Below are 25,507 nucleotides of genomic sequence, written 5' to 3' on the forward strand. Positions count from 1 at the left end.
GCTTGCATATTTTATAAATAGCTAAATTCTTTAACCATTCAAGGTTTGGAAGCTGAGAGATTTGTGTCTCACCTCATTTCTCAGAGGAAATGGATTTATGTCTGCTGTACAGCTGACTTCTAATTAGTCAGAGGTTTTCAGCTTGGTGAGTTTGATGAACCCTCCACAATATCGAATCACCAGTTGTGTGAATAACCAAGTCCAGCCACTGACACTCTGTGGAAATCACAGGTAGCATTTTAAAAAGGAGGAGGTAACTTGCTGACAAAGCACCATTTCTGATCTGTGTTCACTCAAGGAAAACACTCTCTCCCATCACTGGATTAGACAATGCAAACAGAAGTAGTGCATTTTCTTCCCCATTCCCTTCTCCACATGTAGATTACATTCTTCAACAAAACAAATGCGTGAATTTCAGCTATTATGAAGATATTCCTATAATCAGGCATAACAGCAGCTTTAAAAGCTTTAAATATAAAGAGTCTAGTTTTTTAATATGCTTTAAATTGCAAATTAAAGTAGGCCACTTGTTATGACTTTGTCTACTTGAAAATTTTGTGTTGTTTAAAGTAGTAATTTTTTTTCTTTTTTTTACTGAAAGCTTCCAAAAAGTCAAGCTGAGAGTGGTTTCTAGGGAATAAATCATCTAACTGCTATAAATATTTTCTTTAAAATTGCTTTTTCCACAGTTTACTAGACCTTTTATTTTGAAGGAAGCAGTTTAAGGCATTTTTCACTGTCATTTTAGTGATTAATAATTAAGCTTATATGGTTTGACTATTTTTGTGCTTTCCAAAGGCAAATCTTCACCTTGCCTATCTGATGCTCACCTACAGAATTGCATTACTCACATTTCAAAATAAGAGAACAATGGGAAAAACAATGTGTTATTAAGGTAATATTGATTTGTTTAGAATTAGACAATTACTTTGAAAACATCAGTGGACTGATTTCCTCCTTTGCTTTGGATGTGTGCTGCTTTCTCGCCAGGGCAGAGACAGGCAGTGCCTGAAGAGGCTGTGGAGACAGGAGCCGTGGCAGGGTGTCTTGCAGAGACCTTCAGCAGTTCACAGCGCTCGAGGTGAAGGACACAAATGCCCCATCCAAGAAGGGCTCTTGCGAGATGGGGCCGTTACTCTGGGAGGAACCCTGTGCTCCTCACCTTCCAATCTCTCCCTCAGTCCCTTGGGTATCTGGGAATTCCCATTCACTCCCACTTGTAAGTGTATGAGCCAGTGAAGCCAACACTTGGTCAAGTACCCTTGTGTGCTGAGGTTTATATATTAGTAGCTGTGGAAAAATAAAAAAGGTATTTCTTCCTGAGGATATATCTTGGCACGCTACCGATTGGCTGCCTTCACAGGATATTTGCCACTACAATATTCAAATTAACCTTCCTGAAGGCAGAAACCTCACAGAAATCAGTGACTAATACATGGTTAAGTAACCATGCAGACCATGTGAGTTTGGGGCCCTCCTCCCCAGCCCCTGCCACTTTTTTTGGGTCCTGAGGCTTCGCAGAAATAACAGTTAATGGTACCCAACAAGACAAGAGCAGGAATGCAGGTCTGAGAGAAAGGGGCACTGCAATAAGTTCATAACCTGAGGACGCAACTGAGAAAGCTTTCATTTATTTTCTTTTTTGCTTGTCTAAGCTGAATCTGGTTAAGCTTTGCAAACTTTTTGTTATTAAAAATCAGGTAACAGAACATAGTACCCTGAGCTAAGCAGCACACTCGTGCAGAAAGGTGCCCAAGTATTCCCATCAAGAAAAGATTTTTTAAACAAAATAGGGACTATCATCTTTATTTTATAATATGGGGAGCTGAGTTAGGCTGAAAGTCTTGCCCTGGGGAAGGTAGGTAGTTTAAGATGCAAAATCTTAACTCAGGCGTCCTTAGACCTCCTTTTATCAAGCTACTTCATCATCTCCTGCCTTCTGTTCTTCACTGGATGGTAGCATTTCAGTCTTTTTCATGCTTAGCAATGGGCCATAACCGTTGTAATCCAACATAAATCCATCAAACATTTCAATAGAGACAATAAAAAGATAGATAAGGAACAAAAGTTAAAGATTCTTTGTAACATGTTCATAAATGAAGGAATAAAAGTATGTGACAGAAAACTCTTTCAAACAACATCCAATAATTGGCAATATTTACAAGAGATACATCACTAATGGTTCATTTAACTTTGCAATATCTTAAATTCACTCATTTTGTGAAACTGGAATTATTCATAAGACAGTTTATTACGAGTAGATTAATATTCATTGGACAGTTGGCAGAAGATGTATGCTTAAAGTCTCTGAATTGTTTTGCAAAAGAAAAAAAGCCATCATTTTGTGAATTTTGGACAGAGAACTGATTGCAATCAGTATTATCCAGAAGTTCATTAGACACTGAAATACTCTGTGTAGAAAGGCATCATTTAAGTTAATCACTACCTGGTTGTCAGGCAGAGAACAGCTTGCTGAGTTCAATGTTTTATAGTCTTGGATTGCACATTACATCTCTCTGAAAAGCAAGAATTTAGAAATGTGTTCATACTGCTAATAAGATACGGCTTATTAGAAGTAATATTTTTGGTTTACGTAAACTTTGGTATAGCCAATTCCTGAAGTGTTTGAGAAATAGCAGTTTCCAAACATAGAGCAACACAGCTTATTTCTACAATCTGCCAGGCTCTCAGAAACACCTCTCCTCGCCTTCCTTCAGTGATGACTAGAACATATATGTTATTTACTAGCGAGGTATTGCTTTCAACAGGATTTATATAAGTTCAGTCCCTGACACTGCTTTGTTTCCCCATTCACTTAAATCATTGGCAAGTCAATACAGCAAACACCACCAGGAAACTTCCACCACTGGGATGCCCACGTCTCCCAAAGGACTGGTACTCTGCGAACCACTACAGACACCGGTAAAACATTTAGTTGTTTAATTCGCACCAAGATACCCGAACAAAAATTAGCAGAAAAGATGCATGCATTTAAAAAACAGGAAAGACAGCACCAGGGTGCCCTTATGCAAAATACCAACAGAGAGAAAACACAGAAGTGAGTGATTTGTTTCCTGTGGGTTTATAAATGTGAATTGGAGGGACAGCGAGCTGACCTCCAGCAGCCGACGTGCTTCCCTGTGCGCTGGGACCCCCAGAGAGCACACACCGCCGGCAGGCAGAGGCTCCTGCCCAACACCTGCGCAAGTCCATGGATTATTTTTCTTATGTAAAGCAGCACACTAGCAGTTTTTAAAAACACATCTCAGTATTAATCCATCAATACATATTATTTATTTCTCATCTAGTACTATATATAAATAATGCATACTACTAAGTAATATTTCTATCTACGCATGGCTCCAGCTGATCATGGTAATGACATGGAAAATGAAAAAGTAACGGTCTCATTGCTTGCCCCATCACTTGACAGGAGCATCTCTTTTGTACTTGTGTTAGCCATCAGGACAGGGATTGCAGGAAGAGCAGATATAAAACTGTCAAATACAAGAAGAAACTGCAGTAATGCTCTCATCGTGAGACAGCAGGGAATAAGGAAAACATGTCTTGGATGAATAAAAAAGCATTTGTGCTTCTAGAACTTGTCTAATTCAGAAATCTCAAAAATTACAAATGTTGCCTCGTGCATGCCAGTGACTACTGCTGTCTCTTATTAATGGGTTCTGTTCTCAAGTCTTCCACTTATTCATGCACTTTTTTTTCAGCTCAACAGCACAATGACACTCCTAAATGAGCATTTTCTTTTATTGGTTTTGCCCCACAATGAAGACAGAACATTACCTAGCAAATAAAGCAAGCGCACAGCGTGTACGCCTTTGTTACAACCTGTAAAAGGAGATTTCACCATGAAATCCACTGTTCCTCTAACTAGGATTCTCAGTAAAGCTCACCTTTAGGTCTCTTCTCAGTAATGCATTTAATGCAGTGTTTCACAGTTGGCTGCATAAATCATACTGTGTAAAATTACCTGATAACATGTAATTAATGATGACAGCTGCAAATGAATGCATATTGCATCACCATATAATGCTTCACTCAGGAAAAAAATCAAATCTGACTGTGGTTTCATTAGGAAAAAAATGTTTTAGAATACACCAGCCATGGCTGCACTTCATCAGTAGCACATCACAAGACAAGGGGTCTGCTCACGAGGAGAAGTTATAAAGTTTCTAAAATGGCATACTTAAAGTATGTGTCTAGTTCCAGCATTTAGACATCTTAATTAAGCCTGTAATTCAGTATCTAATCTGCTATTGCCTTTCTTCCCCCGGCTCAGGCAGGGATCCAGGCAGCCACCAACAGCCTCACACAGACCAAGATTTCTCCCCTGGAGATCAGGGGAAGGAGCATTTGGTCCCACAGCAAAGGACTTGTCAGAAAATCTAAACCACAAACCAGGCAGCCTTACTCCTCCCTTCCAAGCCCATCCTTTGGGGGCTGCGTGACAGGGGCGAGTCAGAGACTTCAGGTGTTGACACCACTGCAACGTCCAGATGCTCACAGGAGCACTCGGACGATTTGGATCATCTCCTGCATCCTCGCTGTATGAGTATAAAGACCCAGTCTAACTTTCCACTATATTTTGGGGTTTTTTTAACTTCCACCCCACGCTGCCAGATCCAAGCACTGTATAAGCAGGACAGAAGTGCCCTCGCTGCAGAGCACCATGGGCAGCACCAGCCACATCGCAATAAAGCCCCCAGCCAGCTGCCTGTTAAAGCACCACCCTTGTGTTGTTTCTCAACACAACATCATTTTTACAAGCCAACAGTAAGGCCACGAAACACCATGGCTCGTGCTGTCGTTCCCACATTTCTCCTTCCAGCCTTGGTGTTCCCCAGGCAGGCAGCGGGGTGACTCTCCAGCAGGGCAATGGATCTGCTCCCCCGGGAGCAGGCTGCCGCTCCAGAAGAAAACTGCAGTAATGGCATTCCACCATGTCTGTTTTCTTTGTTTACTATAAAATTATGCATGTCAGGGTCAGCACTTCACCCTGAGTAGTGGAAAGAGGATTCTCAGGCATTTTGAATTGCTTTTTTTCTTTAAGCCCTGAGAAAGGACACTCCCTTACCTTCTCCCCCTCTTCTAAAAATAGAGGGGCTTAGAGAATTAGGAGAAGCGTACAGCACAACAGCAAGTCAGATCAAAATAAAATGAAAAACCCATTGCACAGACAGATTAGTATCTGATTTCTTACATTACTAACAACATAGAAGAAATTTAATACGTGAGCTTTGGGGTTTTTTCCCCACCGCCATCGCTTGTGACCCACACGGTCTAACCACACACATAATGTTATTCCATGGGAATCCTTGAAACCAGATAACTTAATATATGTACATGCAAAATCAACGCACATTTGAATTTCCTAATGAGAACAGAGCTTTCGTAACAAGCCTATTTTCGGTCTAGGTATTTATAACTATCCCATACTAAATTGAAAAGAAGTAGCAGTTTATAAGTGCAACCTGTATTTGCATAAAATGTGTGGCTAGAGCTAATGTTAATGAGTTCATAATACCACTGTACCTAAAAAACTGTTTCCCTAGCTAAGGAAGAGCAAACAGCAGTTACTGAATGGTCAAAATTCACACACACACCCAAATTTGAGGGATGATTATCTTCACCACATTCACCTAAAAATCTGCTTGCATACTGATGCCGCTATCAGCGCAGCAGAGAGACTCCCTCCCAATGCTTTGGCTTCTCATCGAGCAGAGATACAGAAGCACTTGTGAGTGGACACCACAGTTAAGACACTCTTTAGCAGCTCAGAAGGGTTGCTGATGAAAGATTACATGTTCAGAAGGTAAGTTTAATGCCATACTCAGATTAAATGTTGACATAACTCATCTCATCATGGTGTCGGGATAGGCAGCTGCACAGTACATCACACTGCAAACAAAAACACCCCCAGAGCAGCAGGGATGGGGAATATACAAAGACGCCTTGCCCAGCACAAAGCACTATGGTGTTAGATTATCTACCAGTGCATAAATTACATTTCAGGCATCCCTTTAGCCAAGATCATTTCAGAAAGGAATGACAGATGCAGGCAAACCACACACATCATTGAAAAAAAAAAAAAAAAAAAAGGATTTTTCTTTGCCAGTCATGATGAAGGTCTGATGCCACCCTGATACCACACTCAAAACAGGTTATTTTTAGTCACATCATTATTTCAGCCCACACATGACACAGCGGCGAGGAGCAGGGAGGCTGCAGGAGGAGGCAGACAGCGGCAGGATGATGGTAACCCCCCCATAACCCAAAGAGCAATGAAATGGTCAGCAGAAGCCGACCACAGCCATGCAGCCGTGTGCCAAAGGACACTACCAAGCCCACCCATGCCCTCAGAGCCACTCACCAGGACAGCAGAGCAGACCTTCCACCCACCACCTTGCAAACAGCCCCCCTGCCCTCCCCAGCCTTTTTATCCCCTCTGGCTGTGGCTTTTTTTTTCCTCAGGGGTGGGATTTCCACCAGGTGTGGGCAGTGAAGGCAACGACCCACCCTGCACTTACCCTCCTGCTTTTCCACAGGTGGTAACAGGGGGAGAACTTGCCCTACCTTCTTGAACCCGAGGCTGCTTTAGCCCCCACACCATTAAAACTCTTTGCTATCTTGTGTCAGGCAAATGGCTGTTGACAGCAGAGATGCAAAAACACTGTCCAGGTCTCCTCCTGGTCCGAGCTGCTGACCCCCATCTCCCACCGCCCAGGAGAAGATGTGGTGAGGCACCTCACCAACACGCACACTTGTATTTACCCTGCACATCACACATTCTCCCCCTCCTGGGGTGAAGCCGGTGGAAAAAGGTGTTTTTCTCGCACATTTAAAGCCGTTTGGGAGAGACATTGAGATTATACACATGACCTTAATATTTCCCACCTAAGGAGCAACATCATTTTCTGCACTCCCAGGCTGTGCTGGCAATATGATGAGAATGAAAGGTGCCAATTTGCTGGGGAATACCAACATTTGTCTTTAGAAAGCAGGGAAAGACAAGGAGAAAAATCAGATTTTTGCACTTGACGGCTGCAGCGCTGGTCTGTACAGGACCGGTGGGGCCAGGCACAGAAGTTGTTACTCTTGCTAAAGTTCAAGAAAGCTGAATTTACCTGTCTGGGTGTTTTGCACCTCCAAAAACTGCCATAATCCTGTTGTGTTGGGGGAAGGTGAGAAAATAAAGTGAAAGAACCAGAAAAGCCCCAGCCTGGCTGTGAAAGCCAGCCAAAGGGCTTTCAGAGGAAACCTTCATAATAACTGCATTCCCATTTCTTTATGTATGAGCACACTTTGCTTCACGTAAGTCACATGTACGGCTTGTGCATGACTTTGAAGCAGAACTAACACTACATGTTCTCTCCCATTACAATATGTTTTTAATATTTGCCATTTCATCTATTTTGCTTTGATTTTGATTTTATCTGTTTGTTTTAAAGCTGTGATGAGAATTGGATTTCTCTCCCCGCAGCCCCAATCAGCTCTGATTTGTTTGCCTTCCCATTTCTTGTCTCCCATCTTCCTCTTTTCCCACCCTTACAATCTTGCTAAATCTATAAAACTCCCCGAAATTGCCCTGCATGAAAATTGGCTTAGGTTTGTGCAGAAGCACAGTAAGCTTAACTACATATCCGTTATTAACTTTAATAGATGACATGTCTCAATCCCTTAAGCTTTCTGCTTTGTCTTAATTATCCAGAGACGCTGTTAGCACCAAGAAGCCGAGCTCAGCGTTGAGGTTTATTGTGCTAAACACTGCACGTAGGCATGTTTCCACCCCGAGCGGGTGGTGCTGGCATCCTTCATCCCCGGCGGCAGGCAGGAGCGCGGAGAGCCGGGACTGTTCTCCATCTCCTCTCCTCTTCATCCCAGGGAGTGGATGCCACCGGCCGGGACAGGAGGTGCGTGGGTGAAGCCCAGCCTCGGACCGGCACAGAAACCCCTCGTTGCTCCGTGGGTGCCACACTTAGCAAAGACCTGGTCTGTCTCTCGGGGGAACCTGGGCTTTCCCGTTCAACTCAAAAAGAGGTGACACAAGTATAAAGCCAAGAGGAGCAGCAGGTAATTAGGTCAGACTTTTCTACCAGGGAAATTCTCAGGCCCTGGGGCATAATGTGGTCTCCACTGTGGCCGAAAATGTCCATCCTTTTGCTGCTAAACACCGTGCATTTGGCTAGCTACGCGTACAAATCTGAAAGCGTTATGCTGACAGCTGGATCAAAATGCAGTAAAGTGATTTGGAAAAACACCTAAAATCCGGCAAAGGTGAACTTCCCCAAACTGTTTTTCTCTTGGTATTTCAGCACTGGGGAGAGCTGGCTGGAAATGGCAGGGGCATGTTCCTTCTGACGCGAGCGGGGAACCAGCACCCAGGGGAGAGGGAGGGTCTGAACAAAAACAACGTCTAACACCATTTCTTTGCTAACATGCGAGGACTGATTTCGTTCTGTCCTTCCGCCAGTTGTGGGTTCAGTGTACGAGGAGCTGCCCGGGCTCAGCACCCTGCTGGGATGGAGTCTTTCGGGAAAGCCCAGCCAGCCAGCCCACGTGAAGAGCTGCGGGAGACAGCTCTTTTCCATGGCGGGGCATTGCCCTGCAATTCCGGTGCAGTAACATGTAGCCAAAATGAGAAACGAGAACATTGTTTGGATGTGACCTATTTGGGTGTCACCGCAGTTGGCCCGTGGCAGTGAAAGGTGGAGAAGGGTTTTTCTTATGGAAATTGTTCTGCCTTACTGACGGCTCAGCTCCTGGAGCAGGGAAAGGATCTTAATTGCTTGATCTCAGGAACTGACAGAGCAAAAAACTCTGAAACCCAACCCATTTTCTGTTCAGAACAGATTTTTAAGTGGCAAAGTAATTGTTCCTTTAATTTGTTTTTCTTTAGCTGTCGGCATCCAGGAGGGTGTGAAATGCTGCAGGGACCAGGGTGTAAGTCTGGCTTGTAGTGCCACTGGTCATCGTGTCTTTAGGGCACAGCGTGACACAAGTCTGTGATCATATGTGCTGGATTTTGTCCTTTTTATAACTAATTTACAAGGTTACTTGGATGTTTGCTTGTTCTTGTTACTTTAACAAACTACACATTTCTCTAAAACTGATAAAAGAACAGCTTTAAGTATCCTAGTAGTAGGCTGATACACTCCTGATTGCCTGACCTCAAAATAGTTGTTCTACATGACTGAGTGAAGACATGTAAGAATTTTACCCTGTTGCAGTATTAACCCCTGGAGATGCCCAGCTCCCCCCAGGCCTTGTGCCAGCACAACAAACCTCCCCAGCCGTTGCTCCCATCACCTCCCTTCCCAGTCCCCACCAGCTGTATACAGGGATTTTCTCCTTCGCCCTGGGGTCCTGCTCAAATTTCCTGTGCTTTAAAGCCTAACAAAGGCAGGGTTTAACAGCAACAAAAAGAGCAAGACAGTGAACAAGAGCCTGGTAGAGCTGAAAGAGTCCAACATTTTGAATAAGACAATTGCAGAAACCTGCGTCTCTGGTCAGACGTTTTACAAATGAGACTGGTGCCACCTAGAAGAAGGGTTTCCTTTGAGAAAGATGAAGTTAGGTGAGAAAAAAGCAAGTTTGGGAGGGCTGGCAGGGAAACAGATGAGGTTTCCCAGGGAAACAGAGATTACCTCTGTAATTGCCATTTGCATGGATGTGCTTATTGCACGTGAAAGCTGAACCCTGAAATGTGCCGCTCCGGCGGCATTCACGCTCCTGCCTTCAACTCCATCTTCCACCCACATGAAACACAAGGGAAAAGATGCGGAAGATGGGGAAACACGAAGTCTGAGATGCCGCAGAGCCCATCAACACCACTGCAGGGGGAAAGAAATAATTAGGCAATCTTCAGCTCTCCAGGCGTGCATTGGGCTCGCAGGCAAAGTACTGATGAAACCCACCTCAGCGGTGTGGGAGGGTATTTTTCCTTTATGTTATATTCTCCCTCACAGCTTCTGCTCAGCTATGTGGGCTCTGTGCTCCAGGGTTTGCTTTGGGAGAGGCGGGCAGGCAGCCGGGCAGTTCTGTCCGAGACAGGCGAAGGCTCCGCTGCTGCTCCACAACGTGCTGACGGTGCCACTTTTGCAGCATTTGCAGCAGAAGTATTTTTTTATTTAGCCTAACATGGGGCACAGGAGCGATATTGGACAATTTTCTTCGGCTGCCTTCTGGGGAGGGCAGCTCCAGAGGCAGCGGAGGACTCGGTTTCCATGAGCATCAGGTCCTCGACCTCTGGACTTCGGCCACCGGAGCGGCTGCGGGTCAAGGACTCGCTGCGGGAGCGATGCGCTCTCCGGGCAGCAGCACCAGCGCTCTCCACACCGGGCAGGAGAGCCGCTGAACACCCATCCTCGTTCTTCATTCTTTCCCGTCACTAACAAGTCGGAGATAATTTTTGCTATTTTTTCTTTCTTATATAAAATAAAATCAGTATCTTTAATCTGAATTTTGCATACAAGTAGTAAATCCAATCCCTCCCTGTTGTTGCAAGCGGAGCCGACACCTTCTGGGCTGTTTTCTTTCCTGCCCTCCCCTCGTTTAGGAGTGCCGTCCCTGTATATTTCTGCAAAATGAGTAATTTATATAAAAATACATTCCTTCTAGCAAATACTTTGGCTTTATGTTTTCCGGTTTTGTAATGCGATGAACATCCTCACTGCAGGTCTATTGTTTCCTTTTTAATTCTTAAAAGGGAGAACAACAGTTAAGTATTTGTAAAGTCTTATCCTATATTTTCAGAAGTGGAAAATAAATGAAGTGAGTTTCATCTCAGGATGGTTTTTTTTAGATATTCCCCGCGGCAAAATTTTGAAGCAGCAGCAGAGTCAGGTTATATCAAGCATGAACAGTATCATACATACATATATATATATATATATATATACACACACACACACGTATATATATCAGGTTTCAACACTTGAAATCATCCCAGCAAAAGTCCTCTTAATTTTATGTGTTGCATTAATTTCAAGTCAAGTGTATGCGTTATGGCTAGAGTCTGCTGAGTCAGGAGTATGTACATTTTTTCTACTTTTATCATTATTCCTTTATGGTTTCACAAAAATTGAGTCTTGTTATAATTCAACCGCCCTGACTGATACCGTGCAATTTGGCACACAGTCCTTCTTTATAGTTCTCTCCAAATTCACCTCTTCCTACAAGTGGGTGTCTTTCATTATGGCTGACATTAATACTGAATGAACTAACAGCTGCTTCTTGCTAATGAGCCAGAGCGAAAAGAAATCTCTCTCGGTGGCTGCAGTTTCAGGCTTGGCAGCTTGCCTGCCGAAATCTCTTAGAAGGAATGGGGCTCGCTAGAAGCAGGGGTCTAAAATGTTTTTAGCTTTCCGTTGAGTTGCGGCAACATTTCATGCCCTGATAGTATGTTTCGAAGTGGGAAAAGCAGGACTATGTGTTCGTTTCATGTACATCCCCTACTTTAAAAGTTAAGTGTAGTACTACATTTCTATGTGACAGGGCAGAAGCATCCCAGTGCCTGAAAGTCTCTTAAGGTTCTCCCCATACTCCTATGTGCAATGTTGTAACACAATAAAGAACCAGCAGATGAAGAAAAAAAGTAATGTATGTATTAAAGAAGACCCATACCATATGGACCTGAGCAGAAAGACCGGCTGGACAGCACTGCAGATAGCATCCGTGTGCCCTCGGACCAAGGCCAGGTACCCCTGGTGAAACCCTGCCCAGGAGTCGACGGGCACTTCGCCACCGGGGGCCGAATTGTGCCCGCCAGCTCGGTGAGGGACCCCATCCAGGCTGCAGCCCATAGCTGGAGGCACCTGGGGATAACAATAAGCTGAGGAATTGCACAAAGTTTACTTTAAGTTTCTGTTAAGTCCCACTGAGATCGGTGTCAATAGCCCCTTGCTTTCGGTTAAGCGCATACTTAATTTACACTGACATTGGTTGACATATTTAAGTGCTCTGTCTCAAAACCCCCTTGAAATGTCATTTTCAGGAAGATGAGGGGACACTGAATGTGGCCATGACTCCAGAAGGTCACAGGCAGATCAAAGACATGGAACTCTCAACCAGCTCAGGATACTCTACCATATATAATGTAGAGATCAGTATAATTAATTAACAAAAAAATAGCTAGCAATTACAATTTTATGTGTGTTTATGTGTATATATACATACACATAAGGTTTTACTGTGAGCGATGCTTTTTGGTTTGGGGTTTTTTTTCCCAAACACCACATTTGGAGGACCCCCTAATTTGCAGAGCTTTTATTACAGTCAAGCCACCGAAGAGTAGACTTTCCCACCTAAATGAAACATGTTTACATACTTTCTCCATTTGTTGCGTGCTTTGCTTTATCTTACCCAAAGTTTTGCCAGCTTTTTGAGAAACAACATATGGAAAGAATATTTTGAGCTAGGGTAGTTCTAAGAAGTGAGTCCGTGTGCTGAGGTCGGATCGTGACCACCCAGCCTTTCCGAGGGGACACGGAGTGGGGCCAGGTAGGGGCAGGTCAGAAGGTATTGCAGCTCCCGGGAGCTTTACCCTTACTCTGCCATTCTTAAGAAGCTCTCTTGACTAGAGATGAGTAGTTTTTTAATAGCTTCATTAAGATAAACTGTGCATGTACGAAGGTCTGTCCAAGCTTTGAAATTCTGATTGCCAGCAGCAGCACTTTACAATATGACTTTTTATCAGAGGACAGATTTAAGGTTAAGGTTATAGTTAACCAGGCTTATATGGTGTCCTGGTTTCAGCTGGGATAGAGTTAACTGTCTTCCTAGTAGCTGGTACAGTGCTATGTTTTGAGTTCAGAGCGAAGAATGTTGATAACACTGATGTTTTCAGTTGTTGCTCAGTAGTGTTTAGACTAATGTCAAGGATTTTTCAGCTTCTCATGCCCAGCCAGCGAGAAAGCTGGAGGGGCACAAGGAGTTGGCACAGGACACAGCCAGGGCACCTGACCCAAACTGGCCAACGGTGTATTCCATACCATGGGACATCCCATCCAGTATAGGAACGGGGAAGGGGGGGCAGGGATTCGCCGCTCGGGGACTGGCTGGGTGTCGGTCGGCGGGTGGTGAGCAATTGCACTGCGCATCATTTGTACATTCCAATCCTTTCATTATTGCTGTTGTCATTTTATTAGTGTTATCATTATCATTATTAGTTTCTTCTTTCTCTGTTCTATTAAACCGTTCTTATCTCAACCCACGGGTTTTGCTTCTTTTCCCGATTTTCTCCCCCATCCCACTGGGTGGGGGGGAGTGAGTGAGCGGCTGCGTGGTGTTTAGTTGCTGGCTGGGGTTAAACCACGACATATGGACAACTGAAACTAGAACCAGATGAAACACTGACTCAGTTATTTTAAATAAATGAACGCTTTAAAAGAGGGTCCCATAGCTGACAGCATTCACAGGAACCTTAGCAATGTCATTTATAGTACACCCAAAATAAAAGCAAGGGGCTGAAGAACCTGGAGCCTGAGGGGACCTGAGCAGAGAGCGGTTGCAAGGCAGGCTCACCACCATGAAATAGTCCTTTCTGACATTGATCTGAAAAATATGAGAAAAACCCAGTCGATGCTTTCTTTTTCAAGAGCATAACTGCAAAGTTTCTGACAAGTTCAGGGTTTTTTGCAGCGTTACAATTTTCCTTTAACTAGAGAAACATTTCCCCAGGAACATTTTCCTGTCTCAAGCATACTAAAGATGTCAAGTGAAGCTTAGAATATTTCTTCTGGAGCACAGTAGTTTAATTTCTGACTCATTTGCACGATCTACATTGACTATTCAACAACTAAGAGATACAGGCCTTGAGTTTATCTTTGCCTCAAATTTATTTGACAATGTTACTTAACAAGAGATTCAAGTGAGGATTATTTTGGGGGCAGTGGAAGAGTTTGGTGAAATAAATTTTTCAACAATAAACAGAATTATAAATTAGAATGACTTAGTTACTGTGTTGCAAAAGATCTTTGAAACATTGTCTCAGAAGTTTATAAAATTTGTCACATAACTTTGAAATGCAAAGTATAGCAGGTTTTATTTCTCCATTTTGGTGAAATGAAGCATCATGGAATCAGTTTTTCTTATTTAAATACCATGGGGCAATGTGAGCTCGTGCACTCTGAATGCAAAGTAGGGAAACAGAGTAGAACAATTAGCGCAAAAAAACATCTGCATCTCTCGTTAACCATAGGGACCGTCTAGCAAAAGTGATTATTTTTTTTTACTGTTAATTGGAATTTATTAAAATAACTTTGCTTCAAAGTGAACATTAAAGACATTTCTGAGCTTTTTATTTTCATGTTTACTTAGTTAGATTCCATCTGGTTTAGGCTATTCTGAACAATAGCTATCTGGAGGAAGAGACTGGACTTTTAAAAAAATCGTTGCTGCTAGCAGCTTAAAGACACCAGCTGTCCTTAAAGCTAAACTTCCCTGATCCTAGGTCGTTGCTAAGCCCTAAGGTTACACTGTTATGTCACATGAGGACTTTTCCATTTTGAGACCACGTGAGCACATTTGTTCAGGAAAAAGAACTTCGATGTTCATCCAAATCAGTTACACATCAAAGATGCTTTTATTATAGGAGGATTCATAATGTTTGAGACAGCTGATAACACACACACACACACACACAGAGAAACTATCTGACTGAAGTGCCCAGATCATTTAAAAGAAGTTCTTTAGGTTGGAGATACTTTAGGTAAGTAAATGCAGATGTAAGGAGCAAATGGGCAGAAAAGGCCCACGGAGTGGGTTACAGTGTGTAATGTATTTTTAGGAAACCCCTTCCAGCTTACTTCAGTGAAACGCTGGCAGCTCTGGCAGTCCCTGATGATTTCTTACAGGGACTTAAATTAGTCATCGGCGTGGAGAACTAGATGAAATCAAATGTAGTACTACTTGATGACCACAGTTACAAAGGCCATTAAGGAGGTACCACTTATGACTATAAAATAAAAACATTAATCCGCTTCCCATAGAGACATAAGATGAAGAGGTCCCTTCTCCTACGTGGCATTTCAGCGTAACACCTTCGTGGTGGTGACTGCCGTGCCCTCTCCAGGCTTTGGAAAACACGGAGAACAGCACATAGGGCAGCATCAGGCTAGAGGAATCGCTAGTGATGTGAGCTCGGTGCCTTTGCACGAGGTATTGCCAGCGAGGCTCCCAGCGAAGGGATCCTCCCAATGTCACTGTCGGGAAGCTGTTCTGGGACAACCAGAGTGGTTTTGATGCAGTCCCTGAAGCACGGCGGTTCACCCGTCACACCTCGGGGCTGCAGCCCGACGGGTCCCCTGCAGCGGATGGACCCCGCATTTGCCACTGCTTCAAACCAGCTACCCCGGTTTTGCCTTGTCCATCCTTCAGAAATCCCAGCAAGGTCTATGTCAAAGCACAACTAACGCAGGTGAGATTTAAGCAGCGTTGCAGAAAGCTGCTTTCCATCCCAGCGAGTGCTGGCGAATGAGCCCCCCGAGCCTGCTGTTCCTCTGCCTCTGAATGTCAGGACAAAATTAGCCCATGAGGTCTGCTTTGAGAGGTGAGCAGCAGTATGTATAGCAAATGTGGAGCCTTGTATTTTTAATCCCTCGAGTACAATGTGCTTTTGGAAATCGTACACATACACTAACTCTGAATCCCATGCCTGAAGGAAAACAGAGCAAGGGAAAGATCAAAGAAAGTATTAAAGTTACATTCTGCATCCTTGCTAAAGTGGTGTGTCCCCCTGCCCTGAAGAATATCCTCAATGGGGTCACTTAATCCTCTTTATGTCTCCAGAAAGGTTAAAAGAAAAAAAAAAGTGTGAGAGAACATCAAAGCAAAAAAATCACAGTTTATTATCAATATGCCACTGCCTACAGTTTACCCCATGTTTGTAATAATAATGTCAAAACCACTTCCCCAGGTAATGTCCCGCGGGAGCTGTATCAAAATGACCTCATTTCAACAGGTCGCACGACTGCTCTTATTTGGTGCGGGTTTTCCATCATTCCGATCCAGACCAGCCACCCAACAGTCAGAGCATCCTCCCGGCATACTCTGCTCCGGCTCTGCCTCCATTCACCTTGCAAAATGCCTCTCTCTCTGCTTACAAGCATCTCGTTTTCCCACCACGCTAACAATGAAGATGCACTTTCAGTAATCGTTTCCCATTATTGTCACTAGGATGCAAGCCTGCAATATTCCTTGGATTGCAATCTCGATAATGGTCAAAATATGCCATCCGCAGCTTTCCATCAAAGAGCACAAAGCATTTATATGTAGCAGTGTTCACAAAAACTGCTGAAAATTGACAAAATATTAGTTCTAATTCCTTTCGGAATGACACATTATTACAAGGGTATTAGCTGAGGTTTCCCATTTTTCTAGTTCCTCTGATTTAGAAAACCAATGTAAAGATTTCTAGACACTGCATATGAATAATTTAGCACTCACTCAATTCATCTTTGAAAGACTTTCCTATTTTACCAGGATCAAGCAAATGCTGACACTACCTTGACACATCACATCACGAAAGTAAATGAGTAAATTTATAGCTAAAAGATAGATTAATGCCCAATAAATCTCAAAATATGGATTGGTAGGTCTTAGAGCTGTGAACCCCAAGTATGTATGAGATGCAAACTTTTCATGACTGGTAGGTTGAAAGACTATATTACAAGGTTGGGAGGCATCCTATTACTGCTGATTTAGGCTGAGAATCCAATGGAAACTGTTTAACACTGGGCACTTTAAAAATCAGAAGATGTCATTATGAGTTTAAATAAAGATTTAGAGTCCACATTTACTTTCTTATCTGTGAAAGTGTTGACATTTATGAATAAGGATTTTGAAATGAAAGTGTACCATTTGCAAGAGGGCATATCAAAGGAGGACCCTGCAGTCAAGGAGAAGCCATAAAGTCAAGAGCAAGACTAGGGTGAATGCAGACATTTCCTCATACGGAAGCATTTTAAGAGACACTTTCTCATGAGAAATGAGGATAGGAAGGGAGCAGGAAGGGAATTCACATGCAAGCAGGTTGGTGGCATTCTTTTTGAGCCATATACACTGGCAGCAACAGGATCACTGACATTCAGAGAGGTAAATGTGCTGGCAAATCACCTTCTTTGTTCCAGCAAAACTTTTCTGGTGTGATGATTCAACACTTCCCAGTGAAACTCTGTTCACTGGAAGCCTTCACAATAGATTTAGTATTATATCATTAGAGGGCTCTAATTCAGTGGAAGAGGATACATTTGAAACATCACCTTGGATTTGCACCTGGTTGTTATTGCTTGAACTCAGAGGCAGCCAAGGTTCTCAGAAAATCTGCCTCAGGAGAGGTCTGGGAATGCAGCTGTGTCTGTAAACAAGCGAACCCAGATGCTTCCCCAATGCAATGAGTGCAACAGCCCTTTAAATTCACCAGTGCATCTTACGTGTTATTAATTTTACAATAGGAGGAAATGTAGAAGTAAAACCCTTGCTTTAAGATTAATGCTTGTGAGCTTGGTGCAAAGTATTATTTACCCATAAATAAAATTATACTGTAGTCATTGAGTCTACAATGGCTACACATTACTGCTTTCCCTGCAGCCGAAATGTAATTCTGCAGAAGCACTCCCACAAGTGCCCAAATGCTCCCTGGGAAGTAACTAGAGATATTTCACTGAAAGAACCGAGCAGAATTAGTTGTGACTTGTTATTTCCAAGAAAACCATAGAAACTGGGGGGGGGGGGAGGTATGTCCTGTCCACGCTGCTCCCATTACCTCCCAACCTGTCCAGCCTTCATGCTTTGGCACAGCAATGCTGATTGTTCCCAGGCATCCATTATGCGTGCACCTTCTCCACCTGTCCCCTGAATGCTTTGCATCCTTAATCCTCACTTCTTCTCCAGGCACCCAGAGCCTCTGTGCTTTGAGATGCCCTATGGCTCTGCCCCACCACTTACACGCTTTTGCATTACAACCTGGCCTTCTTTCACGATGAAGCTATCTTTCAGTCTTACCTTCTCACTTTCATGTTCTGCATGTGGCTCCAGCCCTAGGCAGCTTTTGGACTTGGCCTGGAGAAGCCAGATATTTTGCCCCATGAATTTGCATCACAATTTCTCTTTGGGGTCACAACTTTTTGTGCAGCTGTTCAGCTATGGCTGTGATGGGTGCTTGATTCTAAGTCAAGAATGACACAACACGGTGGTGCCAAAGGGAGATGTCCCTTTGGGAGCCTCTTCCCAAAGCAGTCCCACCACATGGCAGAGACACGAGCCTACGGGTGAAGGCTGCAGCTCCTGTAGGCATGTTTGAAGCACCAAGCAGTCTGTAAGGGGACAGGAGAGCAAACAGCTATCCTTACACTGCTGGACTCTGCAACATCTGCCATCAGTGCTTTAAGGGCTCTGAGTGGAGAAGAGGTGCCTTATCCAGGGTGGTGCAGCTTTCCTTTCGTATGCTTTTGCCACCTCAGCAGGATCCTCATCCAGCGCATCATCCTTAGTGTGAACCAGAGCTCCATCTTCTTGGCCAAGGAACCTGAAATGTGGCCTCCAGCCCTGGTGCAAAGCTGGTGGGCAGTTGCCACCTCTGTGTGCCCCGGCCAGACTCCCTGCCCCAAAGAGAGAAGTCCCCGTACGTAGAGATGGCTCCAGAGACGAAGCACCACCATTGACCCAACGTCTGCTCCAAATGGAAAACACATTTCTTTGGTGTTGCTGTCTTTGCTGTTGACACCCAGCTATATGCCTGGGGTTTTAATTTTTCAAATCTTAAAATTCTGTGCAGACCCCAGGCTCACTTCTGCCAGGGAAAGCCATGAGACAGCTATTTGTTCTTGCTTTCTTACTCACAGAGGAAAAAGGTAGCGGCAGGGGTCAAGTCTTTTTTACCCACTGCCACAGACCCACAGTCACATCAGGAAGATGCACCTGTGGTCTGGCTTCCCCTGTTAGGAACATTGAAACCATGGATTCTTTGAATTTAAGCACATGTACCTTTATCCTTTGATCTCTTGAAGCCACTTACCCAAGGCTTCTCATCCCATACACTCCCTCTGTAGGGCTGTCTTCTCTGTTCAGTGCGGTGCTAACATTCACCTTTGATTTTAATAGGAGAAGGTGGGGGTTCTGATGCATCAAAGCATCTTCAGAAAAGGCAAAAGCAGACATGTAGGCAACTTCAGGGTGGCAATACCTCAAGATGCATATTGCTTTCCGTGAGCTCCTGTGGCAAACACCTCTCACAAGAGACTGCTTGCCCAGCAGTTTGTCCTCTCCCTGCCATCCCCACGAGGGCTCTGAGCCAAATCTTCCTGCCAGTGCCCCCTGAACAAGGACCAACAGTGCTGCTGGTCCCTGCTGCCCTGAAACATCATATTTCAGCCACAGAAGTGTTTGGTGCGAGCCTTGCACAAAAGGAATTTATCAAGAAAAATGCCCTCTTTTCCCCAGGAATTGGGGGATGCACTCAGGGGCCTGACACCAGCTCCCTAAATGAAATGTCTGTAATTTTTACTTTGTACTTAAACTGCTTTAATTGAGTCTTTTTGCAAGTCTGAAATTTGTTTTTAAATAAAAAGTTGAATACATCTGCAGCTGAGAATATTTGGCTGCCAATGCTTACACAGACTATTGAAGGAATTTTTTTAAAATAAGCTTTTTCAGATTTCAACAGCGTAAGTAAACATATGTTTTTAACAGTGTTCACCTGCAGTGGCACCTGCTTGCAGCAGATTAAAACTCTCAACCATATATTTGAAATAAAATCCAACACAGCAACGAGAATTACCCCTCCTGCTGAAACCAAGCACCATAAAACTGGTTTTAAAGACACCAGAGGAGAGGTCTGGGGCTGGAAAAGGGAGTGGTGGGAGAAGACCAGGCAGGTGCTGAAGGAAAAGTTGGCAGAGCCACCCCCAAGGACTTCTGGAAGAGGATCAGTGACCAAATTCAAGGCATGGCTGTGACTCTTCCTCTGCAGGACCCCTGCCTATTTTTTTTCAGTAAAGGCACATGTGAGATGGAAGAGGCTTTGATAGAACCATCTGTCTTATGCTGTGGTTTAGTTGTACAAAAATCCAACAATGAGAGAAAAAATCCTCCCACTGTATTACAATAGTTCAGAGCGGAGACGCAGGAACAAGGATAAACAGATATTCAGTAAGAAAAAATAGAACATCATTTTTCTTATCATTTTAAAAAGTGTCTGCTAAAATGAAAACATGTCCTTTACAGGAAACATAGATCTTTCCTTCTTTTTTAACTGAGCAAGCATCTGCTTTGACAATGAAGGGAGAATAAGGGACTGAGGAACCATAACAGGTTTTTTTCCCATTTATTCATTTGAAGAAAGAAAACAGGTGGATGAAGAATTCTCTTTCCAGTCTGTTTAAAACCTCTGCTCACCCTCTCTTCAGTTAACACAGCTATCAGTAACGCTCCTTTCCATTCCAGTGAAGGGAAAGAGGCTCCTCCTTCTTAAAAAGCCTGGGAACATTAAGAATATGTATTTTAAGGGAATTCGTAGAAAATGTCTTCATTTCTTTCTTTCTTTCTTCTGAAAAGTTAAAAGTTTTCAGCCGACTCCTGCTGTGTTTTTGTTGGCTGTAACATTTGGATTTTCATACTGATGGCAGCAGAGACTGAAGACATTGACAAACCTCCTCCTTCATTACTTTGTACAAATGTCTTAACATAACACAAGGCGTTTTAAAAGCTACCTAGAGGAAAATCCTGAGAAAGCCATTGCTTTGTCATGAATCTCTAATTGCAGAGTTTTTTGGGCAGCAAAGCCCAAGATGTTGAGAACTTCAAGCTTTGCATTACATTTAATCCGTTCACCTCTCAGACCTGCTTCTTTTGAAAGGGACTGAATGTGGCATATTCAAAGATAATATTTAAGATTTTTCAAGACTACCACTTCATGGTCAGGAGCTCCCATAATGCATCCTTGCCATCTGGAGTTGTTATTAGTAGCAGTGTCATTGTAATGATATATTATTCGGTAATGAAAGCCCAGCTGGCTGCACACATTTTGAAGATTCAGGCTCTGTAAAACTGTACTGACAGATTGCACATATAGATAGTAAGGATGGGGTGAGATTGAGTCCCTTAGGGGACTGGAGTGGTCATCAGCAGTGAGAGGTGGGAAGATCTCTTGCTGGTACTTTCTGGGACAAGTCTACGTCAGCATCTCCTTTCGAGTCACAAGAGCTGGTGGGCTGGACCCCAGGGGCCACTCAATGCTCTCCAGTCACTCACAGGGTTCGGTCCACAGGACCAGGCTAGAGCTAGCACGAAGCATCTCCCCTCCCCTCTCAAAAAACCCTCCTGTTGTTCTTTGGAAGATCCATAAGCAAATCCCTGCATTCTCAAAGCTTCCCCTTATACAGTCTTTGACCAGAGAGGATTAATTTTCAGGGTGGAAGCCACAGGCAGCATTTTGGGGTGGGGTCGGACAATGAAAGGACTGTAAAGGGTGGTCTTGGTCCAGACCAACAAGGCACAGAAGACCCAAATGGCTTTTCCTGTCTCAGCCAGCTGTCCTGGCATTTATCTCCAACTGTCTGCACCAAGTTCTCACACGCTGAGATGAAAAATGGACAACATTTAGGGGGATGGACGAGAGAAGCTACTTGGTGCTGCAGCCCTACAGAGAATAGACACTCCATAGACCCAGACTTGTTTTGCATATACTTTCCTGCCCCCTCCCCATCTGCTAATTATTTTCTTCCTCACAGCACTTGTTTTTATTTTTTGTCTAGAAGTTCTGCTTGGCCCATAAGCAAAACTCAGATCCATGACACAGGAAGACAGATTTACCCCCAGGCCATGCTGAAACAAATGGTGACTCTCTTTTAACTTTGCATCTGCTTGTCCTGTTATTCCTGGAATGTTCATGTAGAGAGAACAGTAAATCTACTTTAGCAATTACTTGCTGTATCTATGAAGTTTACAAATCACTGAAGGAACAGACCTGTCCTGCATTGTTAAAGATATGTTATTATACTTTATTTCTGAGCCACAGATAAACTCTAGCATGCAGCTATGAGCCATGTGTCTTGTTTGCCCCATATAAGAGTTTCTGGTAAGCAAAGAAAAAGTGGCATCAAAATATCCTCGTAAGAAATTTTATGTAATATGAAGATGGAGTAGCAGATAATGCAGCCAGCCATAAAATGTTTTCTTTATATGACCTTTGGAAGTAACAGATAAAGTCACTGATAGGTGAATCCCACCCTCCCCTTTGCTGCTTCTCCCTTTAAAGTCACAGAGGAGATTCATGGAGGAGGCTGCAAACTGCAGAGCAATCCCCCAAAGGAATCATTCAGCACTGCAAAGCGTCTTCAGCAGAAATCCTGTAAGCTTATTGATGTAGTATTGCCATAAAATTTAATTTAGCAGAAGTCAGAGAGAAAAAAAAAAATCCGTATCTCTTCAAGTACACTGGTCTTTAGAGTAGAATGAATGGTCATCCTCAGGAGCCGAGGGCTGAGGTGTGTCAGGCCTCTCGTGCAGTATTTAGGGAGCAAAAGAGACCCACCAGAAGGCTGCCGCTCAGCAACATCACAGAGAAGGACTAGCTTCCAGCCCGGGAGGGACCGTAACCGTTTGCAGCAGTGGGATTCATCCCGCCTTGTCTGCCTGTAGCACCCATCCTTGCATCCGCGCCGGCCGGCACTGGCTGGGCACTGCGAGGAGACATCCCGACGTCTGTCTCCGGTGGAATGAGTCTCTCCCGGCAGAGCTGCTGCTCTCCGTCAGCTCCACAGAGAGCCCAAATGAGGAGCCAAAGTGCCAAGAGTATTCTATAGACCTCCGACTGGTAATTCAGTAAACGGTCTGTCTCCATTTGCTGCGGACGACACACATCTGAACAAGCGCTTCTATTTGTTTTGCAAACACCAGCTCTCGTTATCGTGACAAGAAGAACTGGAGAGCAGAGGAGGAAAAAAAAAAATCTGTTTCCACTGTGTGCTTTCAATATCATTTTGTGTAGCATCACGTTTCCTCTCTGTACCCGTTCACTTCATTTCCCCAGTGCGGGTAATACAGCAAAAGGGGGAAAACACTTTTAACTGTCAGCATGTGCTTATAAAACCATGAAAATTGGCAGCGGGACAAAAGGCCAAGTTTAATGCTTTAAATTATCATTAGCTCATTTTTAAAGCGTGAAGAGAATGGCAGGCACCCAGCCAACTTTCCCTTAGAAATGGGCTTACCGAGGGCAAGCGTGCAACTGCTGGTCGGGGGGCTCCTGGCAGCCGCCCTGCCTGCCCCGCTGCCCCCGCACACCCACACCCCTGCAAAGGCAGCGCACCGAAGGCTGGAAATACTCTGTCACCATGAGTCATAGCAATAAACTTGCAACCAGAAGAAAAAAAGCATACACAATTCCTAGATTTCCAATGGCTGTGTAAGCGACGGTTGGTTAGAAAGCTTGAAAATTTATGTTTTTCTCCCGTTACAGTTTTTAACGAGTCTCAGGCGATGGAGTTTGCTCACACTCAGACTCAGAATCGATGCTCGGGTTTTAAATACGTTGCGTGGCGTACAATTTAAAGTAGTTACTTTATTTATTCTGCGTTACCTTAAGGCTTTATCACTGTTGGCCCATTTTTTCATCCCATCCCTCATTTGCCAATGACAGCAGACAGAATCATTAAATCTGCAATATGCAAGGATGGCTTCCAGTGGCAGCACTTAGCAGCCCTGTCTTTGCCCATATGCCCAAAGACTTGTTCAAAAACAGAATTTTTGAGTAATTTATGACTGTTCTTACCATGATACAGATGGTTTATTGATCCGTTTAATCTAAGTACCTGTGGTTTTGCAGAAGAAAATACTACTCTTTTTTTGTGCTGCTTATTTATGTACTCTTTTTCTGGAATGAGAATGTGCTGCATATTACCTTAATTGACTGATTTTTTAACAAGTTTTGGTCTAGCTAGAACAAAACTAATTTCAGAAAGCTTGATCAGCTTGAAGTTTTCTCATCCTCCTCATCTCAGGACACCTATTGCATATCACCCATTCTTCCCTCTCTCGCCTAAGGGTGACCTTGAAAGCTACCCAGAAGGCCATCTCTTATGACATTCAGCTATTTGAAGTTCAGGCAATGAAAATCGCCAACACTTGCATGAGGTACTCTCTACTCTGCTCCAAGCAAAAGTCACAATATTTAGATATAAGCTGTCAGTATCATTATCTCAGAGAATTTTTTTCTCCTACCACTGGAGCCAGCAGAGGTGCTACTGCTGCTGAAGAGAAAGCAAAGTCCAAAGGAGACAGTCACATGTCTTTTAATCTTCATCATTTTTTTTTCTAATTATGCTGAATCAAAATGAACCCAAACCTTTGCTGTTCCACAAAGGAGTACCTGGTGCATTCTCAAAAAAGCTCTTTCTCTGTAATGAGGAGCACAGAATAACCAACAATGAATAGAATCAAACCACATTAAAAACTAAGAGAAGTGAAGAATTTGAGTTTCTTTCTTAACAATAGTATATCTTTCACTTACAAAGCATCATGACTAGCGCATCAGGACATTCAGGCACCAACAGCCAAAGAAAATCAAAAGTTATAGAGGAATCTGCTCAGAGAAGCAAACTGCATTAGATCCTACTTACAACCCTTCAGATGTGCCTCAGAGCTCTTGGTATAGAAGTTAAGGGATGCTACAGGTACCACAGAGTCTTTATGACCTTGGTAGCACTCAGACCTCTTGGGAGGTCTTTTTGGTGCGGTGTTTTTTTTATACCATGTCTTCATGACTTGTGTCCCTTTTCTGTCAAAGCCTGTCCTGGCCAGGCAACGGGAGGTCATTCCCCACAGGTCCCCGCATTCCCTCAATTCTCTCGGACCTGCCGGGGCGGTGGGCACAGCCAAGGCATCGCAAAGCCCCAGCTCCAGACTGACCCCCGTGGTCCCTCTTTTGGGGGTTGTGAGGAATGTGCACCCTCAAGGGCACAGAGATCTGCCCAGGGCCAGAAAGAGAAAGGGTTTTACAACTCCTCCCCATCCTTTTGTGGAGCAGCCAGCCTGTCTGGTTTACGATGTCAGCATTCTTTAGGATCTGAATTTCATCTTTCTGGTGAAACGAGTACAGTTCCCAGCTAGAAACAGTGGGTTCCATACAAAGCACTCAAAAAACATCATTCTCAGTAGCTCCTAGGAGTGGACCAGACTTTCCTTGATTTCTTCCTGATTTATACCAGCATCAAGACAGAATCACACCTGGAGCCTTTACATCACTCAAAGATTTTTTTTACCAAATGAGCACACTTTCAGGAAAGTTTTGTCTGCTCTCAAGAGTGATTAACTTTCCTTTAGAACCATATGTCTCAAACATAGCAATATTAGCATCATCCTTGGCATAGACTGAAGTGAGAACAAAACCTCATGGAAAGACAGAAATGCAACAATGGAGAAAGAGCACTTCTGAGATACATTGCAAATTTTCTTTCTTTAGCAAAGTGTTGATCAGCTCTCCTGACCTGGTACC

Source organism: Harpia harpyja, chromosome 10 (assembly GCF_026419915.1).
Source record: "Harpia harpyja isolate bHarHar1 chromosome 10, bHarHar1 primary haplotype, whole genome shotgun sequence".
Classification (NCBI taxonomy): Eukaryota; Metazoa; Chordata; class Aves; order Accipitriformes; family Accipitridae; genus Harpia; species Harpia harpyja.